The following is a 23,562-nucleotide window of genomic DNA, read 5'->3' as shown; positions in this document are numbered from 1 at the left end:
AAATTTTCATAGGGTACATGTATATGTTATATATAAGAAGTTCCTTGAATAATCACTGATACAGCATATTTAGGCCTATCATGTGTGTCTGAGAATATGATTTCACTACTTAAAATAATGTGATAATGGTAATATCCTTTACACTTATGATATATCCTTACTGTCACCAATGAGTACCTTCATACATAATCTCTGGTCAGTAACATAATCCTAAAATAGTCTTGATACTCCAGAAAAAAAAAAAAAAAAGAGAATGTTTTAAAACAAACTTTTACTTTATTCACTCTAAGATCAAGTCACTACAAAAAGCAGATGATTTTTCTTCAGCCTACAGTACTCTAAGCAACTGAAAACACTGATATTTTAAAACACAGTTATTTCAAAGTACACAATAAACAGGCTTTATCTATCTACACAGGCACATTTTTATAATTTCCAAATATAATTTTATGCCAGCTAAGTTAAACAAAATGTTTAATACTGTTTATGTGGTAAAAGTACAAAGATTACATGCCAGCTTCTAAACACCTGGGCACAAAGGGAATCAAGAAAGAAGGGTATTAAAGATGGCTTCAACTCTTTTGCATTTTTTTAAGATAAAATAAATACGGCAAAATTACATACACCTCTTAATATCTAGGCCACCCCTGAGTGCATGGCTGTTTGTTACATTATTCTCTATACTGTGCGTAGCAAGAATAATTGACTGAAAATAAAATAAGGAAATAGTTTTACATCAGCATCTCAGGTAAAGTAATTTAAACCCCAAATATGATTTTAAAATATAAGAAAATCTTTGTACCTGTCTAACAATTAAAATGGAACTATCCATAAAAGACACAAATGTTTCATGTACACTTCTGTCACACCAGCTAAACCTTACAATTCAAGTACCAAAAGTGAGGATAAAATACTCCCGTCTCCTTGAAGAGGCAGCAGTCACAGTAGCTCAATAGGCTACAAATCTATTTTAGAAGGCTAGAGACTGCAGCTATGTGGGAGGATCTGTTTCCACTACATCTTGAAACTGAAAATCCTGTTCCTCTTAAGTTCATAAAATGATGATTAGCGAAATCCTTTTAAACTGAGGACATTCTTTGTTAACTAACATTCTAGAGACACTTTTACAACTTTTAAGTTACACAGTGATAATACTGCACAGAAAACAGTTCACGGTTAAACTAAATTGTTAATAAAAAGTGACCATTATGTACAAACTACTTTCCTATGTACAAATAGGTTAGAAAATCATAATCACAAAAAGATCTCATGCATAAAAGCAACAATAAAAACAAAGTACATACAAAATTAAATGTAATTATTTTTTTCTTGGCTGGAAAATCGTTTTGTACTATATAAAGATATTGTTGGTTTTCTCTTAGTTAAGGCTAATATCCTTGGTACACAGAGAACTAAAGACAAATCAATAAAAAAAAAATCAGGGAAAGGGCAGAAACCATCATTTCAAAGGAAAAATACAAAGTAAGCAATAAATACACACAAAAGAATTTAAACTCATTCATTTTTTGCATATCAGCCCAGCAGATTTAAAAGATTAATAATATCGACTGCTAAGACGATACAGTTGACCCTGGAACAAGGGTTCGAAATGCGCGGCTGCACTTTACGTGATTTTTTTTTCATCATGATTAAGTATACTCTTTAATCCCCATCCCCAATTTCAACCCCACGCACGCACCTCCCTTTGGTAACCATCAGTTTGTTCTTTATAGTTGAGTCTGTTTTTCTTTTTTTAACATAATTTACTGTCAAATTGGTTTCCATACAACACCCAGTGCTGATCCCAACAAGTGCCCTCCTCAATGCCCATCACCCACTTTCTCCTCTCCCCCACCTCCCATTCAACCCTCAGTTTGTTCTCAGTTAAGAGTGTTTCTTGTTTTGCCTCTCTTTTTTCCTTTGCTCATGTTTGGCTTTTTAAACTCCGTATGAGTGGAATCATATGTTACTTGTCTTCGACAGATTTATTTCACTTAACATCATGCTGCCTGGCTCTGTTCATGTTGTTGCAAATGGCAAGACTTCATTCCTTGTTACAGTTAAATAATATTCCACTGTGTGTGTGTGTGTGTGTGTGTGTGTGTGTGTGTGTGTGTATACTTTTGGCCCCCTCACCATCTTTTTTTTTCTCCAAACACACCCTAGAGTGAACTCTGAAAAGCCTAAATCATAGTACACGCACCTATAGTGGCTTCCTAGTGCACTTTGGATTTTATTCTATATCCTTATGGATCTGACATAAATATAGATGTATAGGTATAGGTATAGGTATAGATACATACGCACAACCCACTATATCTTCTTTATCCATTCATCTATCGATGGACACTTAAGGCTGCTTCCATACTTTAGGTATTGTAAATAATGCTGCAATAAACGTAAGGGTGCATGTATCTTTTCAAATTAGTGTTTCTGTATTCTTTGGGTACAGATCCAGTAGTGGAATTACTGGATCACAGGGTAATTCTACTTCAAATTTTTTGAGAAACCTCCATACTGTTTCCCACAGTGGCTGCACCAATTTGCATTCCCACCAACAGTGTAAGAGGGTTCCTTTTTCTCCACATCCTGGTCAACATTTGTTTCTTGAATACATTTGTTTTTGTTTTTTTATAGTACAGTACTATAATAAATGTATTTTCCCTTATGATTTTAACATTTTCTTTTCTCTAGCTTACTTTATAGTAAGGATACAGTACTTAATACATACAACACACACAAAAAAATGTTTTAATCCTGTTTATGCTATTGCTAAGGCTTTTTTCTCTATCAACAGTAGGCTACTAGCCATTAAGTTTTGGAGGAGTCAAAGTTTTATGCAGACTTGGGACTACATGGGAACCGGTGCCCCTAATCCCCACATTATTCAAGAATCAACTGTAGTTCAACTACCAGAAACTTTTTGGAGGGTAGGTTGGCACTACCCATTAAATATGTGTAAATAACCTCTGACTTTAAAATTCCACTTTTATAATAGAAACATAATTTGTAGCAATATTCACAGAAGAATGCCAAGAGGTCTGCACAATGAAGCATTCATAGAAGAAAAAAAAACCTGGAAATTACCCAAATGCTCATCAACAAGGCAATGAATGAACAATAATTTATCCACTCGCCGAACAAACATGTAACACCTTTCATGTTACTGGCATTGCAGTAAGAGTGAATACCAGAGTCTGAGACTCAAGCTTGTACATCCAGTAAAGCCTGGATTCGGCTACTAGATAGTTAAGCAATAAAAACAAAACAATTTAAAGAGAACTTCTGTGAAAGAAATAAACAAGGTGAGAAGAGAGTGAATGATGGAGAAGGGCTATTCTAGGTAAGCATGGGATGACAGGAACATTTCAGCAGAGGAGGAGGAACGAGCCAGCTTAAGATGGGGCAGAACACTTCATGCAGAAAAAAAGTGAAAAGGAAGGTATGAGCTGTTTGGTAAAGGTACTAAAAAGTCACCAGTGTAACAAGAAATCAGGGAACTATGAAAAGAGAAAGGACCAGATCAACAAGGATATAGAATAAAATCCAAAGTGCACTAGGAAGCCACTAGAGGTACACATGTACTATGATGTAGTCTTTCCAGAGTTCATTCTAAGTGTGTGTATGGAAAAAAAGATGGTGAGGGGCCAAAGAAAAGCAGGGACACCAATAAGGAAGCTACTGTAAGTGGTAAATCATCCAGGTGAGATGCAGTAGTGGATAACTATGTAGCCTTTAAAATGAATGAAAAAAGACACAGAAAAAAACCCCACATATCTAATATGCAAAGCATTTGCACATTTTATGACATTTTTGCATACATTCCCAGAATTAAATGCATGTAAAAAATACATTTGTATCTGGGGCACCTGGGTAGCTCAGTCAGTTAAGCATCTGACTTCCACATAGGTCATGATCTCACAGCTTGTGAGTTTGAGTCCCGCATGGGCTCAGAGCCTGGAGCCTGCTTCAGATTCTGTCTCTCTCTCTCTGTCTTCCCCGGCTCATACTGTCTCTCTCTCAAAAATAAACATTAAAAAAATTTTTTTAAATACATTAGTATTAGAAATGATACTTTTCCACAGTGCCTGAGTGACTCAGTCGGTTGAGCGTCCTATTTCAGCTCATGGATTCTGTGAGATGGAGCCCTGAATCAGGCTCTCCCTCCCTCCCTCTCTCCGTCCCTCCTCTGCTCCCGTGCACATGCGGGCACACGTACTCTCTCTCTTTCAAAATAAATAAGCTTTAAAATAATTATATGTCTCCAAGAAAATAAATCATTTAGCCCCAATGTGTGTTACCCAGTGATACACAGCATTAAGGAAATGTTTCTAAGCATAAAAGCTAAGTGGCCCATAAAATAGACTTTCTGCAAAGGAAAGATGGTAACTTCTCAGCAACCGTTTAGTACCTCAAGGCAAGAACAAATTGCTTAAAAAAAAAAAAAAAAAAGGACATATTCTTTGGATAATAATGTTTTCCAAAAGCAAGGAGATCAAACTCACTGCAGTTTTTAAATACCTAGACAAATAACATTTTATTTAATTGTATCAATAGTTTTCCTATTTTTTAGTAATTTCATAGAGATTTTCATTCATTTCTTGTTCTACTAAAGTGGTACTATTCTAAGAATCAACTGCATCACAATGTAATGCGCCAAGTTTTGTGGACTTATTTTAAATAATATATTTTACAGCATAATTTGAGGATGCAGCCTCGTAACATCAGGTAAACATCTAATTTTGCCCTTGATGTATTTAACAATGTACCATTATTAAATGCTTAGTAACTTTAGTTCTGAGCCTAATGTTATTTCATTGAATTTTCCCAGCAACCTTGTAAGTAGACAACATTCCCCAAATTATTAGATTAAAAGTCTGACTAGCAGCCGTTAATATGAGCATAGTTGCTCCGTTAAAATTGAAATCCAGGTCTTACATTTAAGCTCAGAGTCATGTGCCCTTTTAATCAAATCACATATCCCACTCGCACCCCAAAGTTAAAGACAATTAGTATTTAACAATGTTACAGATCAATTCAAGAGAAAGGTTAACAAAAAGAACTATATTCTTTGAACAGCGACTACAGAAAAAGATCAATCTAAGATGTGAATCACTATATACTTCATACTTTGACTATGTGCCTAGCCAGACAGCACTACTGCTGACAAGAAAATGCAATCAAACACGAGTATATCATGCCAAGGAGATGGAAGAGTTATTTCGAGAGAGTTTCTACATGTTGATCTCTAGGCTCCGACTATAGGAAGAATTAATGGCAGGGAGTCAATGACTTCTAGGAGTAATTTATTTAATGCAATGCTTTCTATCCCTCAGCAATAACCTTCCTCTTTTTCACTTGTAGGAGTCTCCCTTTTCCACCATACCAGCACACAGACCTTTAAAAAAATAAGAAAAAAAGTTCAATGTGTGAACCCTGTGAGGGCTGGGGCCCTTTAGTTGCACACTGTATCCAAAGTGCTTAGCATGTAATAAGCTTTTAGGTATTTGGCAGACTAAATGTGCCAATAAGAAAGATGTTCAAAAACTAGACAGTAGAATAAAATGTAATACAAAGGCTTAGACAGCCAACAAACAATTATGTATAACCTATGAGACTTCTTAAATTCCTTTAAAAACATGAAATATTCATTTATGAAAGAACATATCTCATCTGAAACAGAGGTCAACAAACTTGTTCTGTAAAGGGCCAGACAGTAATTACTTTAGGCTTTGTGGGCCATAAGATGGGAGTACACCAAAATAAAAAGCTCTGCACAGCAAAGGAAACCATCAACAAAATGAAAAGGCAACATAATGAATGGAAGAAGGTACCTGCAAATGATATACTGATAAAGGGTTAGCATCTTATACAACTCAACACCAAAACACCCAAACAATCCAATTAAAATTGGACAGAGGACCTGAATAAACATTTTTCAAAAGAAGACCTATAGATGGCCAAAAGACACATGAAAAGATGCTCAACACCACTAGTCATCAGGGAAATGCAAATCAAAACCACAATGTGATATCACTTCACACAACTCAGAATGGCTAATATCAAAATGACAAGAAATAACAAGAGCTAGCAAGGATGTGGAGAAAAGAGAATCCTTGTGCACTGTCAGTGAGAGTGAAAATTGGTGGAACCACTGTAGAAAACAGTACGGAGGTTCCTCAAAAAATGAAAAATAGAAATACTATATGATCCAGTAACTCCACAACTAGGTGTGTACCCAAAAAAAAACAAAAACACTAATTGGAAAAGATATATGCACCCCATGTTTATTGCAGCATTATTTATAATAGCCAAGATATGGAAGCAACCTAAATGTTCATCCACAGATGAATGGATAAAGAAGATGTGGTATACATATACACAATGGGATACCACTCAGCCACTAAAAAAAAATTAAAAAAAAAAAAAAAAAAAGGAATCTTGCCATTCATGACAACATGGAGGGCCCTAGAGGGTATTATTATGCTAAGTGAAGTCAGATAAAGAAAAATAAATACCATATGATTTCACTTGTATGTGGAATCTAAAAAAAAAAAAAAAAAAAAAAAAAAAAAAAAAAAAAAGAACAAAAAGCCAGAAAGACTCATCAATACAGAGAACTAGTGGTTGCCACAGTGAAGAGGTGGGGGAATGGGTGAAATAGGTGAAGGGGATTCAGAGGTACAAACTCCCAGTCATAAGACAAATACGTCACAGAGATGAAAAATACGACATTGGGAACACAGTCAATAATATTGTAATAGCACTGTATAGTGATAAGTGGCAACTGTTTATCATGATGAGCAGTCAAGTCACTACGTGGTACACATGAAACTAATACAACGCTGTGTGTCAACTATACTTCAACAATAAAAATTAAAATAAAAAACTGTCACAGCTACTCAATTCTCTTGTAGTGTGAAAGCAACCACAGACAATATGCACATGAACAAGCATGGCTGTACTTCAATAAAACTTTACTCCTGGAAATTGCAAATCTGCTATTTCCCATAATTTCACATGTCAAGAGATCTTATCCTTGACTTTTTAATCAGTCATTAAAAAATATAAAACGTATTCTTAGTTCTCAGGCCATACAGAAACAGGTGGAGGACAGAAGTTGACCATCCCCTCATTTATTTATTACATACTTTCACTGGCAACAAACCAAAGGCAAGTGAGTTTACATTTTAATTAAGTACATTAAACCTAAATGTGAAGACCCATAACAGAAAGGGTTTTTAAGTGAGTTAACAGGTTACTTGAGAGGTCACACACAGTTTTTGCCTGTATCTTCAGAAACAGGTTGTGTAAAAAACAAAACTGGACCAAATGACATATGAAGGCCACAAGACCATTTATTTAGGAAAACCAATTTAGGCCATTAAGACTGGGGTATAGACTAAACCAGAATTAAGCCTCAATATATGCATACCTTTAAAAATCTTTTTTTACTATAAAGATCTCCAACTTTGTTTGAAGGACCCTTTAAACTGACTACCAGATCCTTCCAATGGTTCTTACCTGGAAATTTAAAAAACAAGAGGACTCTGCTCCATCCCCATGGTTCTCTATCCCAGTAGAACTGGGATAGGACCCTGGCATTGCAATTTTTAATTTGTTTGAAGCGTCATACATGTTGCTGACACTGATACCCCCGAAGAAGAGCTACAGCTATAGACAAATATGATCCAATTCTATTATATATAACATGCTATTACATGCATAACAATGTTATATGTATAATGTTTTATATATATAACATTAGTCAGTAACTCAAATTAAATTAAATTAAAACAAATGTGACTCCACAGAGTAACCCCAGGACCAGCTCCTAAAGAAGCATCTATTCATTAAGACACTACAGATTCTAATTACTTAATCTTTTAGCAACCTTCAATACCCCACCATACATGTCAAGTTTATGTTACTCTCCCAAACAGAAGGACATTTTTGCTGCCTTTGACAGCTTTACCATAGTAACAAGTTTCATAATCATGAGGCTCTCTTATATTTAGAAAGAATAGCAGAATATTACAAAAGGTAGAGTGAGCTAGAAAGCTTTTATTTTCAAAATGTGACTACTTTCATTATCTCAATACAAAAAACCTTCAAGGAATAATAGCTCTAAATCTGTTCGAAGTCCAAAAATACACCAGTAAATGAGTCATAACCTGGAGGTATATATCAATGTCTCATTGGCATATTGTTTTTTGTTTTCTCAATTTGCCGATTTGTTAATCAAGATTTTGTTTCACAAGTTTTCCCACAATTCCTTCATTTACTCAACAGTTCAAGGACATAGCAATACCAAGGGCATGAATACAACGTATGCATAGATTTCATTTATTGAGTGCTGATGCATAGGGGCACTTGTACCCCAATGTTTACAGCAGCACTTTCAACAATAGCCAAATTATGGAAAGAGACTTAATGTCCATCAACTAATGAATAGATAAAGAAATTGTGGTTTATATGCACAATGAAATACTACGTGGCAATGAGAAAGAATAAAATATGGCCTTTTGTAGCAACGTGGATGGAAATGGAGAGTGTGATGCTAAGTGAAATAAGTCAGGCAGAGAAAGACAGATACCACATGTTTTTACTCTTATGTGGATCCTGAGAAACTAAACAGAAGACCGTGGGTGAGGGGAAGGAAAAAAAAAAAAAAAAAAGGTCAGAGAGGGAGGGAGCCAAAACATAAGAGACTCTTAAAAACTGAGAACTGAGGGTTGATGGGTGGTGGGAGGGAGAGAAGGGTGGGTGATGGGCATTGAGGAGGGCACCTGTTGGGATGAGCACTGGGTGTTATATGGAAACCAATTTGACAAAAAATTTCATATTAAAAAAAAAAAAGATTTATTCAACAAATTTATTCAACAAATTTTTATGTAACCGCTACTCGCGAGGACGTGTAATAGATTCTGGGTATACAGTGGCAATTAAAGCAGATACGGTCCTTGCATCCTTGACCGGAAGGGAGACAATAAGTGAATAAATAATTACAAAGAGTGATAAGTGTATGTAACTAAGTCACAAGTGGAAGAAGGGAGTAGAATGACACAAGGACAAATGGAAGGTTTTAGAGTGGACAAAGCCTTCTTGAAGGTAATTTTCAAGCTGAGACTTGAAGAAGGATGCAAAAGAGCCAGCATGTAAGGAGCAGAGCAGAAACATTCCAGAAACAAGAAATAACATGTACAGAAGCCCAGAGTCATGAAGACCCGATCACTTTAAGAACTAAACCTTGAGACCAGAGTGGTTCAATTATAGTGGGAAAAGAGTGGATGCAATGAGATGAGGCTGAAAATAGTCAGACTGTGTAGGGCTGTCTAGCCTTCGGTTAAGGAATGCATTTCTTTTTCCTAAGTGCCACTGAAAGTCCACGAAAGGTCATAAGCTGGTTAATAACAAGATCTCATGGAGTTTTTAAAGCTGGTTTTGGTTATATGGGAAAACAACTGAAAGAGAACAAGAAATAAAAAAGGGAACCTGTAAAGAAACCATAGCAAATAGTCCAGGTAATAGAGGGTGGCAGCTTAAGCTCAGATCGTAGCACTAAGCACAAAAATAGCTACACTGGAGAAATACTTTGGAGGTAGAAACAATAGACTGTTGATGGACTAGTTCTAATAAATGAGAGGAATTAAAGTAGGATACGTGGAATTAAAGAAGAGTCCTACATATTTGGGTTGAGCAATTAAGTTGTGATACTAAGTTTAGTGCAATGTAGGAAAAAAGAGGAGAATGTTTCTAGAACTGCACTGTCCAATATGGTAGCCACTTGTTACATGCGGTTATGTACATTTACATTTACTTTCATAAAAAATTTAGTTCTTCATATTGCCATATTCAAATGCTCTAGAGCCACATGTAGCTGGTGGCTACCACACCGGGCAACATAGATGTAGAACATTTCCACCACCACAGAAAATTCTACTGGTGAGCAGAAGGAAGGTGTTGCAGAAGGAAGAAAGAAATATATACATAATACCAAATGCTAGGTGGTGCGGCAAGACTAAAGCTAAAAAGTATCCACATGGTTGGTCAACATGCAGGTCCAATAGGAGCTCAGCAGAGCATATTCGCTGGAATAACGAAAGCAGAGCATGAACTGGAATGGGAGGTGAAAAGTGCAGACATGTCCATAGGGTATGGACACACCATGAAATAGAGCAGAGAAATAAATGGGGCATTAGCCGGAGGAAAACAAAGGGTGTCATTTCTAAAATATTCACCCAGCCAACACACCTTTACTGTGCACCCATAACTTCTAGACATTCTTCTGAGTACCAGAGATCTAAAATCAGGACAAGATCAGGAGAGGAAGAAAGAACAAACAAGTAAACAATGTTATTTCAGAGTATAATTAAGTGCCACAAACCAAATAAAAGAATAGAATATGATAAAATTAAAATGAGCGGACAGAAAAGACCTCAATGTAGAAGTGGTATCTAAACAGGAGCCATAAATGACAAGAAGGAACCATCTCTGCAAATGTCTGGAATATACCTGTATGCTACTGGGAATGATCTAAATGAGATGAAAAGATTCACTCAACACATACTTACTGATCATCTATTATGTAGTATGACTCTAGGCACTGGGAGGAAGAAAGCAGTGAAGGACACAGACAAAAATCCCTGTCCTCCTGGAGTTTACATTCTAGTAGGCTAAGAAAAAAGAAAACAAACAATCAAAAAAACCAAAATATTATGTTAGAGAGTGACAAGGGCTATGGAGAAACATAAAGCAAGAAAGGAGATAGGAAGATGGGGAAGGACTGTGATTTTAGACAGCATAGCAAGAAAAAGCCTGAAGGAGATGAGGAAGTGAGCCATGATATGGGATCATGCTTGACCAGTTGGAGGAAAAACATAACAGCCTGCACAGATAAAGACAAACGTAGTAAGTGATAAAGAGAGTGCAGACACGGAGGGATTTGTGCTTTTACTGGGTAAGCACCTGGAGGTTTCTGAACAGAAAAGTTACATATCTACTGCTTTGTAAGGGTTACCTCTGGCTGCTGTGTTGAAGATATATTTTAGAAGAACAAAGGTGTAAGTAGGGAGACCAGTTAGGAAGCCTTTGCAGTAACCCAGGCAAATGATTACAACGGTACCGCTATGGTTAGAAATGGTTAGATTTTAGATATTGTTAAAGGGAGAAAAGACAGGATTTACAGACAGGGTTTCCATACTGAGTGTTAGAGAAATAGGAGTCAAGAACAATATGGTTAGGGCTGCCTGGGAGGCTCAGTCAGTTAGGCGTGCAACTCCTGATTTCCGCTCACATCATGACCTCGCCATTCATGGGTTCGAGCCCTGTGTTGCACTCTGCTTTGATGGCATGGAGCCTGCTGGCAGTTCTCTGTCTCTGTCTCTCTCTCAAAATAAATAAACACCAAAAAATGAAAAAGAACAATATGATTAGAAGTCTGAGTACCTGGTGCGCGCTCTCTCTCTCTCTCAAAAATAAAAATAAACATTAAAAAATCTTTTTTAAAGAAGTGGGGGGCGGGGGTCGCCTGGGTGGCTCAGTCGGTTGAGCATCCAACTATAGCTCAGGTCATGATCTCAGTTTGTGAGTTTGAGCCCCACGATGGGCTCTGTGCTGACAGCTCAGAGCCTGGAGCCTGCCTGCTTCGGATTCTGTATCTCCCTCTTTCTGCCCCTCCCCTGTTTGTGCGTGCATGCTTTCTCAAAAAAAAAAAAAATATATATATATATATATATATTAAAAAAATTAAAAAAAAAAAGAAAAGCCTGAGTTAACTGGAAAGATAACAGTTCCATTCAGAAACAACTAAGAGAAGCAGCCATTAGGGGAAATTGAGAGCTCATTTCTAGAAAAGTTAAGTCTGTGATACTTCTTAGACACCCCAAAATTTTTTTTCAAAATAGCTGGGTATTAGAATCTAAAGTTTAGGAGAGAAACCCAAGCTAGGGACGTAAATTTGGAAGTCAGAAGCAAACAGATTAAATGCCATCTGTTTAAAGCTATGAGACTAGAGAGTGTATTTAGACAACAAAAAGTAAGTCTTAAGACTAAACTCTCAGTCACATCAATAAAGAGATCAGAGAGAGAACAGAAAACCCAAAGGAGACTAACAAGGAACCACCAGCAAGGCAGGAAGAAAACCTGCTAGCAGACATCGTAGCCTAGAAGCCAAAGAAGAAAGTGTTTCAAGCAACTGTGCCAAATGCTACTCATAGGTTAAATGAGATGAGGACTGTTAATTTATAACGTGGTGATTTCCTGGTATGGGTTCAAAAGAAAGGGAGAGTGAATAAAAGCAATTGTTTCAAGCTATTTTGTGTGGGTGGTGGATAAAAGAGGAGACAGGAAGAAAAAATTGTTTTAAAATGAGATAAGCAATATCATGTTTGTGTGCTCATGGGAAGAGCCAGCACAGAAGGAAAAACCAATGATGCAGGAGAAGGGAGACTGACAAGAGTTGATAATATTCTTGAGACCAAGAAGGGAACGAGATCTAATATACAAATGAACTGGTTGTCTTGGAACACTACAGTTCATCCAGTGATGGAGAAGGTAAAGCGCACAGTCACAGATACGGGAGCATGCAGGAATTTTTTAAATCATTCAATATGCTTAGTGAGATAGAAAGCAAGGGTATTAGATGAGGAAGAATAGAGGAGAAGGTGTTGGAATGTTAGAGGAAAAGAAAGATGCAATCATAAAAGAGAGCGAACTAACAGACTGGGGACCACTGGGGATGAAGCCAGGGAGAGACAAAGTTGTTGAAAGTGTATATAAGAAAGTGATTATGATTCAATACGAAATCTCAGGTGGGTGTAAGTGAGGGTGAGGGACCCTGAAAAGGTTAGATGGATATAGATTATAGGTTCTGGTGGGGCTGAAGGGCTGCTGGAATTCAAGTATTTCCTAGAGGAGTAAGGCAGTGGGGCACTTGAAATGAGATTGGAGAGGGGCACCTGGCCCAGTCAGTTAAGTGTCCTGACTCTTGATTTTAGCTCAGGTCATGATCTCACGGTTCAGAGAGTTTGGCCCCACATCCAGATCTGTGCTGGCAGCACTAAGCCTGCTTGGGATTCTCTCTCTCTCTCCCTCCCTCTCTCTCTGCCCCTCCCCTGCTCTCTCTCAGAATAAACTTAAAAAAAAAAAAAAAAAAAAGAAATGAGATTGGGGAGGGGGTAGTAATTAGTATAAGACGAAGCATTCTAGGATATGACAATGGGAACATGTGGTTGAATTAGAGTGAAAAATGAGATCACTGGAGGAGAAGAAAGAAAGGAATAGGCCAGAACATCTTTTATACCAGTGTTCCTCAAAGAGCCAGACCACGACACCATGAGGAGCCTGTGCCAGATTATAAATCAACATGCTGCTTCCTTTATCAAAAAAGACTTGCTGCAAAAAAAGTCAGCTGGACTAAACAGTGAATTTAGTGACAGAGGTGATTTATATTCTGGCACAAACCCCTTATCATAATCCTCACTAGTAACAAACAGTTCAGACCAGACGACATTTTGAGTAGCACTGCTCTACACGGACACTGATATCTCCAAGAATTATGACAGAAATAAAAGAGGACACTGAGCCAAGCTAATAAAGTGTTCAAGGAAGGAGGGAGATGACCCTCCTTACTTTTTCTTCTCTTCTCAAATATCCCAACACCTCCCCAGGAAGTCAGTAGATGACTGAAATAAAGAGGGGTAGTGGGTAGTATAATTTGATGGCATGAGAGTCAAAGATCGAAGTTCTGGAAAATAACGGTTAAGAAGCGAATGAAAAACAAAGACACTTTCTCTACCTCTCAGTTTAGTAGTAAAATGTGTGCAAAAAGGGAAAACATTTACCACTGAGAGAGCTGCAAGGAAGTAGCATTATCAGGGGACAGACTAGGTTACAGTTGGAGTAAGAGAGAGAAGGGAACATTCCCAGAATACACTGAAACTAAAAGGAGTTCTAGGAGTTACATAAGGTACAGTGAGTGATAAAAGGTGGGAGATGGAGACTTAAAAAGTAACGGGATTAGAATCTGGAGGAAGGGATAAGGCTAATACAGAAGAGTTAGGTAGAACTAAAGGAACAAAGTCCTTGAAACCACATGGGTCAGCACTGGCCTCTGACCAGAATATACTGTTTCCTCCATTTTATTTTATTTTTTTAAGTTTATTTATTTATTTTGAGAGAAAGCACACACGAAAGCGGGGAAGAGGCACAGAGGGGGAGAGAATCCCAAGGAGGCTCTCAGAGCAGAGCCCAACTCAGGACTTGATCTCTCTGTGAAGTGTGAGATCATGACCTGAGCCGCAATCAGGAGTCAAGACACTTAACCAACTGAGCCACCCAGGTGTCCCTCCTCCATTTTAAAGATGGACACTCGATGCAGACTGACAGGGTGTTGAAGGAGTTCCTGCTTAGCTTCTGATGGACGAGAGGGGACTCATCTGAAAAGCAGAGAAGGTTAAATAGTCTTCCTGTCTTGGAGCTTTCTAGAGAAACGTAGTATCTGGGATATAATGGCAAAGGGAGAAACGTGAAGTCCTTTAGCATATAGTCAGGGTATTCTTCAAGGAGATCAGTACGTATTCTTACAAAAAAAAAAAAAGGGATCCAATTAGCTGAGCCTAAAAAAACCAAACTTTAAAATCAAGCAAAATGCGAGAAAACAGACTAAACTTACTAAGCTATCTAAAGAGTTCTATGTCCATGCATACTAGGTGTCCTGTAACATTTGGTGTCCACTTTTGCATCTATGAACTATTAGGGAGATATATGTCTGACACCACTGCATTCTTTCAGTAGCTCAGAAAATAATTTAGGTGTCTCAGCCAGCACTTTCTACACAGTGGAATGGAACTCGACTTGGAAACCTCCACAGTTAGATTGAAAAATATTTCTAAGAAACTCTGGTTCCTGCTTTACACATACGGCACTCATCTAGTATGTGGAAAACTTCAAAGACTTGCTCCCTACACTCTTACCCCCAAACCACTTAATTATACTTAAAAAATAGAGTAGTTTACAACAACCACCCCTCGGTGCAAACTACCACAATCATTTAAGATCACCTTCAAATTGTATTTCCAAGAAATTCTGCAGTCATTTTTATATGGACAATGTATAATAAAATGGGTATATGTACATACACATATATCACAATTATTTAAGCTATCATAAAACCCTTTTAATAAAAGAAGCTTATTAAACTAGCCCTTCGGCCTTTGCACATCTTTTACTTCCAAGTCAAATCAACTACCAGCATTTAAGATAAGACTTATTAATCACAGATATGGTTTGTATGCCACAAGGATTTATGAACTTGAAAGAACGTAGACAGGTTAAAAATCTCTCCCCCTGCCCAATTTTTTAAACTAATTGTTTAACATACCTGTTACGAATCTTGAAAGGAAACTACCGGCATAACAACATGTGAATGACGAAATCACAAGCAGAACTGTGGGAACGTTAGTGAAGAAATTAAGAGAGGGAAAAAATAGGAGAGAAAACGGGAAGTGCTATGGAGCATTTTCACCCCAGCATCATCCAGCTGTTCACACTATTCAAACTGCTGGGAATGAGGGGGAGCCTTTTCAACAAGTTCAAAAGAAATCAAAGGCCGGAAATTTCTGGAATATTGTAAGGGAAACTTTACAGTGGCTTGGTAAAGTTACACAGGGATAGGAGGATAGGCCAGGGAGTCAGTACCTCTGAGACAGATGTTTTGTAAAAAGTCCACTGATCAGTTTAGTTTGTATTCTATACCATATCATATAAAATACATTTGTAGCACTACTCTCAGATACTGCTTTTTATAACCAATGTTGTCCTATGCATTGCACTTTCAGTCCAGACATAGCTTGCTTGTCATCTAAACATGTAGTCTGCAGGTTAAACATGTAATTAAACATGTAGTTTGCCAACTTTTCCAACTCCAGAAATGAAAATTTTTACCCTAGCAAAAAAAGATTTAACCAAAATCTAACTGCCTTTATAAATTTATTCTGACCAAATAATAGAATGCCATTAATTTAAATAAAACTTACGTTCAATATATTTTTAATTATCTAAACTTTGTTTTTAAGTTTTGGATTTGGTCTGATAATAGTTTATCTTAAAAGTGTAGACTTCAGGGGTACTTGGGTGGCTCAGTTGGTTCACCATCCAATTTCAGCTCAGGTCATGATCTCAAGATTTGGTTCGTGGGTTCGGCCCCACATCGGGCCTGGAGTTGGCTTCAGATTCTGTGTCTCCCTCTCTCTCTGCCCCTCCCCCACTCATGCTTTCGGCCTCGAAAATAAACATTAAAATTTTTTTTTAGGGGCGCTTGGGTGGCTCTGTTGGTTAAGCGTCCGACTTCGGCTCAGGTCATGACCTCACGGTTCGTGGGTTCGAGCCCCGCGTTGGGCTCTGTGCTGACAGCTCAGAGTCTGGAGCCTGCTTTGGATTCTGTGTCTCCCTCTCTCTCTGCTCCTCCCCCACTCATGCTCTGTCTCTCTCTCTCTGTCAAAAATAAATAAACATTAAAAAAATTAATTTTGGGGGCGCCTGGGTGGCTCAGTCGGTTAAACGTCCGACTTCGGCTCAGGTCATGATCTCGCGGTCTGTGAGTTCGAGCCCCGCGTCGGGCTCTGTGCTGACAGCTCAGAGCCTGGAGCCTGTTTCAGATTCTGTGTCTCCCTCTCTCTGACCCTCCCCCATTCATGCTCTGTCTCTCTCTGTCTCAAAAATAAATAAACGTTAAAAAATTTTTGAAAAAAAAAAAATTAATTTTTTAAAAAAAAGTGTAGACTTCAGATAAAAACCAGGAGAACATGATTTAAAGGCATTAATAAAATTTTAGGCTGACATGATTATGTACATGCAGTCACAGTATCTCCAGCGTTTTTAATACCTTCACAGATTAAGTTTTGAGATCTCTTTTAAAAATACTTTAAAAAGCTATAATTAAGATGATCAAGTTATTTTTCCTTTCCCTTGACCCAAACCATCTTATAATTCCTAAACTTAATTGAGTCTTCCAGATTTCACAATCAGTTCCTGTGTATAATCAATTGATAGAAGGCATCTTCCAAGTGCCAAAATATAACCCTAACAGTTTAACAATCTTATTTCCTAAGTTATACAAACCCACAGATTCATATTATCTTCATTTCAAAATCATTAAGAACTGTACTCTAAATGGAAGTACTGCAGATGTTACAAACTAGCAGTATCCTGCTAATAGGTGTATTTTATTTGTGCTGAACAGTGTCTTTAAACATGAATTTCATTCACCAACATGTGCAAATCAAAGGATGCACATTAACCTGATCCTTCTTCTCTCAGAAAAAAACAATCAGATGATAGGACAACATGAACAATATGGTTCATGTGGGAATATACCAACACAATGGCTGGAACCGAAGACTGGCTGCTTCGATGGAACTTGTACTCTCCAATTTCTTGCAGTCCACGGTCTCAGACACCCCATGCTGTCTGGTCCTAGAAACACTGAGAGGCCATTCCCACTATAACAGAAGACCAAACCTATATGGCTTTTGAAAGCAATCTTACTTTAGTCACTTATCTTGCATGCCAACATGTTGTATGTCAGCCAATTTCAAGAGATAAATTAAGTCCCTAATAGGTAGACTTTTTCAGTAAACTGTATGTACATGATTTTTAAAGGAACTTTCAAATCTACTCTCATCTCATAAAAATCTTGGAAAATTGGGACAGAAGCTATTTGACCTTAGAGATAATAAATGCTGCAAATACTAAGAAGTAACTTGGACATCTAATTCCAAAAATGATTCTTTTTGAAGGAATACAATCCATTCTGGAATAACCACTTACATAAAACAATTGAGACATTCTTGCCGTGTTTAAAGAAAAAAAAAAACTCCTAACTATAATACATTTCTCAAATAGTCAAAAAATCATTAACGTTTCCACAATATTATGCTGAATTTCAAGAGCAAAAATACTGTCATTTCCCTTCCCTACATCAACTTTTCAATTTCATTTCAACCACCCATTATGAAAAAGACATCTAAAATTTTTTCTAAGCCGATGAGTTTTCCGTAAAATTAACATCTGACTTCCAAAAGGTAATTGAGAATACACTTTATTCTTGTTACTAATAATCCTATTTGAAACAAGTATATTCATAAAAAAAAAAGTGTTACTAACAGAAACATAAGAACTTTAATACAGGAGCACGGAGAAAGGTTTTTATTGGAAAAACTTAAAGGGCAAAAAATTAATGTATCACCACCCACAACTCTACACAATGAGAGCCTATAGTAACTATGGTCCAGAGTTCACATACACTGACTCAGCTGGCTTTGTTTTTATCTAGATCCTAACACAGACATATTCCTTAATAATATAACTGAGTTGAGCACTTACTCATGTTTTATCATGTAATGGATGTAGACAAATTGAGTGATTCAATTAACCTTTGCTGACCATTTTAGTTTCTGTAACTCATTAAGATGGCGAAACACCTGATCTTTTGCCCCCAAATTATCAGTTTTTGGTTTTACCATTATGATATACTTAACCTACTTAAAGTGACTTAAATATGTGATCCCTATTTTAACTTTGATCTTTCTCCTATAAATATTGGTTGAAATGACATTTTCTCAAGCCAGTCTTTTAATCAGAAATATTAATATGAATAAATTATTCTAGAATTCAAAAGGTTTCCCAATTGATGCTTTCTCATCAGAGTTATCCAAAAACAGATTCCATACAAACTTGCTGGGGGTAAAAAAACAAAAAACAAACAAACAAACAAAAAACCAGAAGCATTACATTATATCCACTGGAGGGCACTCAACATGACCAAAGTATGCAATGAAAACATGCCCTAACGCTACTCTCACTCTGCTGCAGCATCAGGTTTGAGGGAGACTCTGGGGGTGGGAATGTCTCTTAAGAAATGTCCACAATTCAATTTTAAAAAGGCAGTTAAACTCTAAAACAGGGTTCCTAATTTAACTTACTTTTCTCTGTTAAGAGCATCTTTTTCTTCAGAGAAAATAGGTTTTATACATACTTTTAAGGACAGCAGCGTTCAAGCCTCAACAGACGGGTCTAAGTTTCCAATTGAGTCAAGCTCAGTCTTGCATGAAACGCAAAAGCAGCATTCTTAAGTCAACAGAAGAAATAACCTTCTCCTGAGTTTAAATGATGAAAAGCCATTGAGTTAATTCCTACTCATTTTCAAGCAACATAAATCACACATTTTCCCTTTGTGGAACCTGAGAAGTATATACTTATTTTAGCCTATTAGCCAGTTATCTAATCACACAATTAGAACAGCATCACATTAACAATGGTCTGTTGAAAAATGAGAACTGATTCTGCAAATCAGTATCCTCTATATTAGGGTACTGGAGGCAGTAGCTACATGCTCTGGAATCCTCAGAAGCAGTCCCTAGTCTTTGTTTACTATTTACTTTTATGGTAAAAATGTTTTCAGTCAAGCTATTTCAACAGAAGATATCACATTCCCAACAAAAAGAGAGTTACAAGAAAACAAAGTTAATACAACTCATGTTTTCAAAAACAATGTCACAAGTCTATATGCACTACACAACAGTTGCTGATACTGGAAAAGTGTGTCCTACTCTAAAAGGCATTCACCCCCTCCGTCCTGGGTTAGCAATCAAATCAAGCACACTTCCCACCAAGCTCTAAGCACAAACTTAAAATTCACCCCCTGATAATCAGCAACTAGTAAACCAATCTTGTTGTAACTGAACAGATACATTCTTTCATTTCAATAACACAAAAGTTTCACTTGGCTAAATATACTTAGTCCATTTCTGGAGTTTTAATTTCACCGCTTCTTAAAACTATAAAAAAGATACTCAAACTTCTGAATTACCCACCTCCCTAGTTTCAATATTTACCCTCTTCCCACCCTCCAAACAATAAAGACAGGTATCTGCAGACAGTTTTCCTAAGTGCTACACCTTCAAATACCCTTAGAGAAATTGGCCTACTTCATGTCTTCCCTTCTATTTGGGAAGTATCTCTCTGAAAACAAGCACACAAAACTTTATTTATATGAAGAATTTTTACTCTAGGCCTGACCAGTAATAATAGGAAGCTCAATTCAGTTTGAGAAGTTTAATACTTACTCTACACTCTACATAATACTCTTGGCAAAGACAGTAGTCAGATAACAACAATTGGTTCAAAAAAAGAAAACTTTTGAATGCTTCTTGACACTTGAACAGTGGTAAAAAACAGTGGTTTTACTTTTTCATTAACCACCTTATTCTTAAAACTTCATTTTCCCTGGAAACTCTTTAAAACGACTGTTCCCCAACCTCTGGGAGAAGAATCCCAAGCCTAGGACTCCACAAGGACTCTAAGTTGCATGCTATACTAAACTTCCTAGTGCATTTCATTTCCCCCTCAAGGACTTCAGACTTGAATAGTCTCAGCATTCCTTTAATCCTATAGAACAGTCTTCTGCAAGTTTTTCAAGTTACTGTTGCAATCACTTTAGGGCCTTGTCCTTGTACATGGCCTTCAGAACAAAGACTAGGTCAAAGTAATGAATACTGGTGCAAATTGAGCAAATTTTGTGAAGTGATATTCTCAAGTAACCATAATGGTACTTTTTTTTTTTTTTAAATCCAGAGATTTCTGTGGGTTTAAAATAAATACTGCAGCAGCCTGTTTAGACCCAAAACAAAGCCTCCAAAGTAGTTTAGGTCACTAATCTAAGCGGATACTCAACAGTAGCATTATGTAAATACATTTCAAGGCTCGTCGACTATTTTGTAGGACGAAGACAAGTTCACACGAAGAGTATCTGAAGGTACTGAATGTTCAACAACTCACAGTAACGAAATGGCTTCCTAAACTCCACACAAAATGCTTTGTAACTCCAACGATCTGAGAAACAGTGGCCTAGACTTTATCAAAGGATAGCCGTCTCTTCAAGTTGATGTCTAGTCTAAGCCACCACTATTCACGACACAAAGCTCTCATTTCACTAAAACCACTCCTCGATTTCCTTTTGCCGACCTCTGCATACCAGCAGGCCAGTCTCTCTTCATTCACCACTCACGAACTCAGGGGGGAGGGGAGACCACAGACGTCTGGAAGATACAAAGTATGGAGACAATGCTCCCTCCGAAAGGGAACAGAAAACCAAGGAACCAACTACACCCAACTGCCAAAGCTTTTAAGTTTCGCGGATTCAGAAGCTGGCTTTGAGAACTTCCAAAGTCTCTGTTCAAAATCCTCTCCCGAGACAAAACACTGAAAGAAGTTGCAACACTTGAATTTCATTTGGTCAATTTCGTAGCGAGGGAAAAATTCACTCCGCTGAAAAGAAAAACGTGCTCCAAAAATCACGTTTAGCTGCCATAAAAGTATCTGAATACATCATTTCTACCAAGATTCTCCTCCAAGCAGTCAGAAGCTGAATCCCGCGGTTCGCCTGGTAAGAAACAGTAAAAGCCAGCCGCCCTGGCCCCCGCCCCTATTTTTACAAGGGTCTCACACCCACCGCCGTAAATCCAAGACTCTCAGTACATTGCACGCCGTTTCCACTCACCTGCACGGAACAAGAAAATTTAGGTGCAGGACATGGATTTATTTGTGCAAGCCCTACTGACGCATCGCGCCGTCTGCACTAGGAGTTTGGTTCCTCTAAGGTTTAAAGTTGCTCGGATCCAAACAAGAACCAGTGCCAAACTCACAGAAGCAGGGCATTAAAAAAAAAAAAAAAAAAAAATACTAACAATTTTCTTTAAGGATTCTCTTAATTCGTTCTCGCGAAACGGAAAGAGGGAATCGGAACAGAAAGTCTCCTGGCCCTATCGGCCCGGCAGATGGGACCTAGGCTGGCGTCCCAGGCCCAGCACCCGTACCCCAACTCCCCGCCGGGGCTGGGAAGGCGGAGCACCCCCACCCTCCGTCCCCACCCCGCCCCCCACCCCGGCCCGGAGCATCCCGAGGCGCAGGGTCCCTCCCCCAAACTCGGCCGCGGCCGGAGCCCCGGACGGAAACCACAGCCTCCCCCCCGCCCGCCCGCCCCCGCCGGCCATCGAGCTCCCGGACGCGCCCTCGCGTCGCCCCCTCCCCTCCAGCGGCGCCCCGGGGGCCCCCGAGGAGCAGCGCTACCGGAACCCGGGCCCGGCCGCCGCCCTCCGCCCCCCGGGCGCGGCCCGCCCCCGCCGCCTCCTCGGCGCCCCCAGCCCGCGCCCCCCGCTCCCCACCGCGGGCCTCCGCGCCGCGCCGGGCCCGGTTCCCAGCCGCCGCCGGGACCGCGCGCCCGCGACGAAGTTTGGCTCCGAAGACGGAGCGGGAGCAGCCCCGGAAGGGTAAGGAAAGCAGCGCCCAAGCACCTCAGGGGAACAGGCTCCTCCCGCCGATGGAGTCCGACCGTCCTCGGCCTGCTGTTGCGGCTCGGCGGGGACCGGAGCTGCTCCTCGGACCTTCCTCCGTCTCCGCCTCCCCTCGCTCTCCGCTCCTAGGGCCGGGCTAGCGCGGCTGCCACAGACCGAGAGGCTTAAAATGGCGCCGCACAAGGAGCTCTTATAAGTCGCGCAGTGGCCGCTGTATCCTGCCGCCACCGGCGCAGCGCGGAGCGTTCCGCCGCGCGAGGACAAGGGGCGGGGCGCGAGAGAGCGGCGGAAAGTAGTCCCCGCGCCGCCCAGCGCCCGCCGTCGTCCGACCGCCCGGGGCCGGGGCGGGGCGCCCGCGCACTCCCCGGCCGCTCCCCGGAGAGGGACCCGGGGCTGGCCCGCGGTGCGGGTCTGGGGGGCGGCTCGCTAGGGCGCTGTGGTCCGCGGCGGGGAGGCCCGGGGACGGAGGGAGGGCGGCACCCGGAGCCTCTACTGTCCGGAGCCCAGCGCCCCCGCCCCCGCTCGGGCCCCGACCGGGAGAGCCGACGCGGGCTTGCCGCAAGCTTCCCGCTGCCCGCGGAAGGCGGCCTCTGGGCTCTGGCCCTCGGGGGGGGGGGGGCGGGGGGCGGCGCGGGCCCTGAGGTCGCGGCCCGCCAGCTCCCGGAGCTGCTGGCCGCCGCCGCAGCCGCCCCGCTGTCGAGTCGAGGAACTCCAGCGGTTTAGGGCTTCCGTGGTCTTTGCGGTCTGGGCCTCATTCTCCCCGCAGGACTCGGCTCGTCGGCGAGCCGCACATCGCCCCAAAGGCCCCCCCCCTCCCCCCACTGTCCGGGTCGCGGATCCCGCGTCCTGACCGGTTGCTCAGCCTGAATTTGAAGTGAAACACCGGGCCGGGCCGCCTGCGATCCCTCCTCCCGAAGGCTGTGAACTCTTAGGATGGGCGCCCAGTCCGCAATTCAACAAGTCTTTAGGAGTAAGCGCTGTGAACAAATGACTGATGGAAATGGATTAGCTCTAGAACCCTGTCAATTAGGTTAATTCTGATGGATTCCATTTTTATATGGTTCCACAGTACTAGTATCAATAGATTTATTTGTGAGCATGTTTCTTTGGAGGAAATGCATTTCTAGGGTATTACTTTTTTGAGAAATCAAGTATGTTGTTTATGGAAGGAGTAATCAATGAGGCAGCTTGTGATTTTTGAAAACTAATT

The 23,562-nt window shown here is 39.9% G+C and overlaps 1 protein-coding gene across 2 annotated transcripts in view; it reads right to left on the bottom strand.

Annotated features, from left to right (window-relative positions):
- CTNNB1 (catenin beta 1) overlaps positions 1–22,539 on the bottom strand; it is a 41,354-nt gene extending 18,815 nt beyond the window's left edge. For both annotated transcript variants that reach the window (XM_047874602.1, XM_047874603.1), the window contains exon 1: positions 22,353–22,539. The gene's annotated coding sequence lies outside the window, so the exon portion shown is untranslated. The remainder of the gene's footprint in view (positions 1–22,352) is intronic.
- Between the last annotated feature and the right edge of the window lie 1,023 nt (positions 22,540–23,562).

This window comes from Prionailurus viverrinus, chromosome C2 (genome assembly GCF_022837055.1).
Source record: "Prionailurus viverrinus isolate Anna chromosome C2, UM_Priviv_1.0, whole genome shotgun sequence".
Lineage (NCBI taxonomy): Eukaryota > Metazoa > Chordata > Mammalia > Carnivora > Felidae > Prionailurus > Prionailurus viverrinus.
Note: the sequence above shows the minus strand (reverse complement) of the source record. Positions and strands in the feature narration are given on the sequence as shown.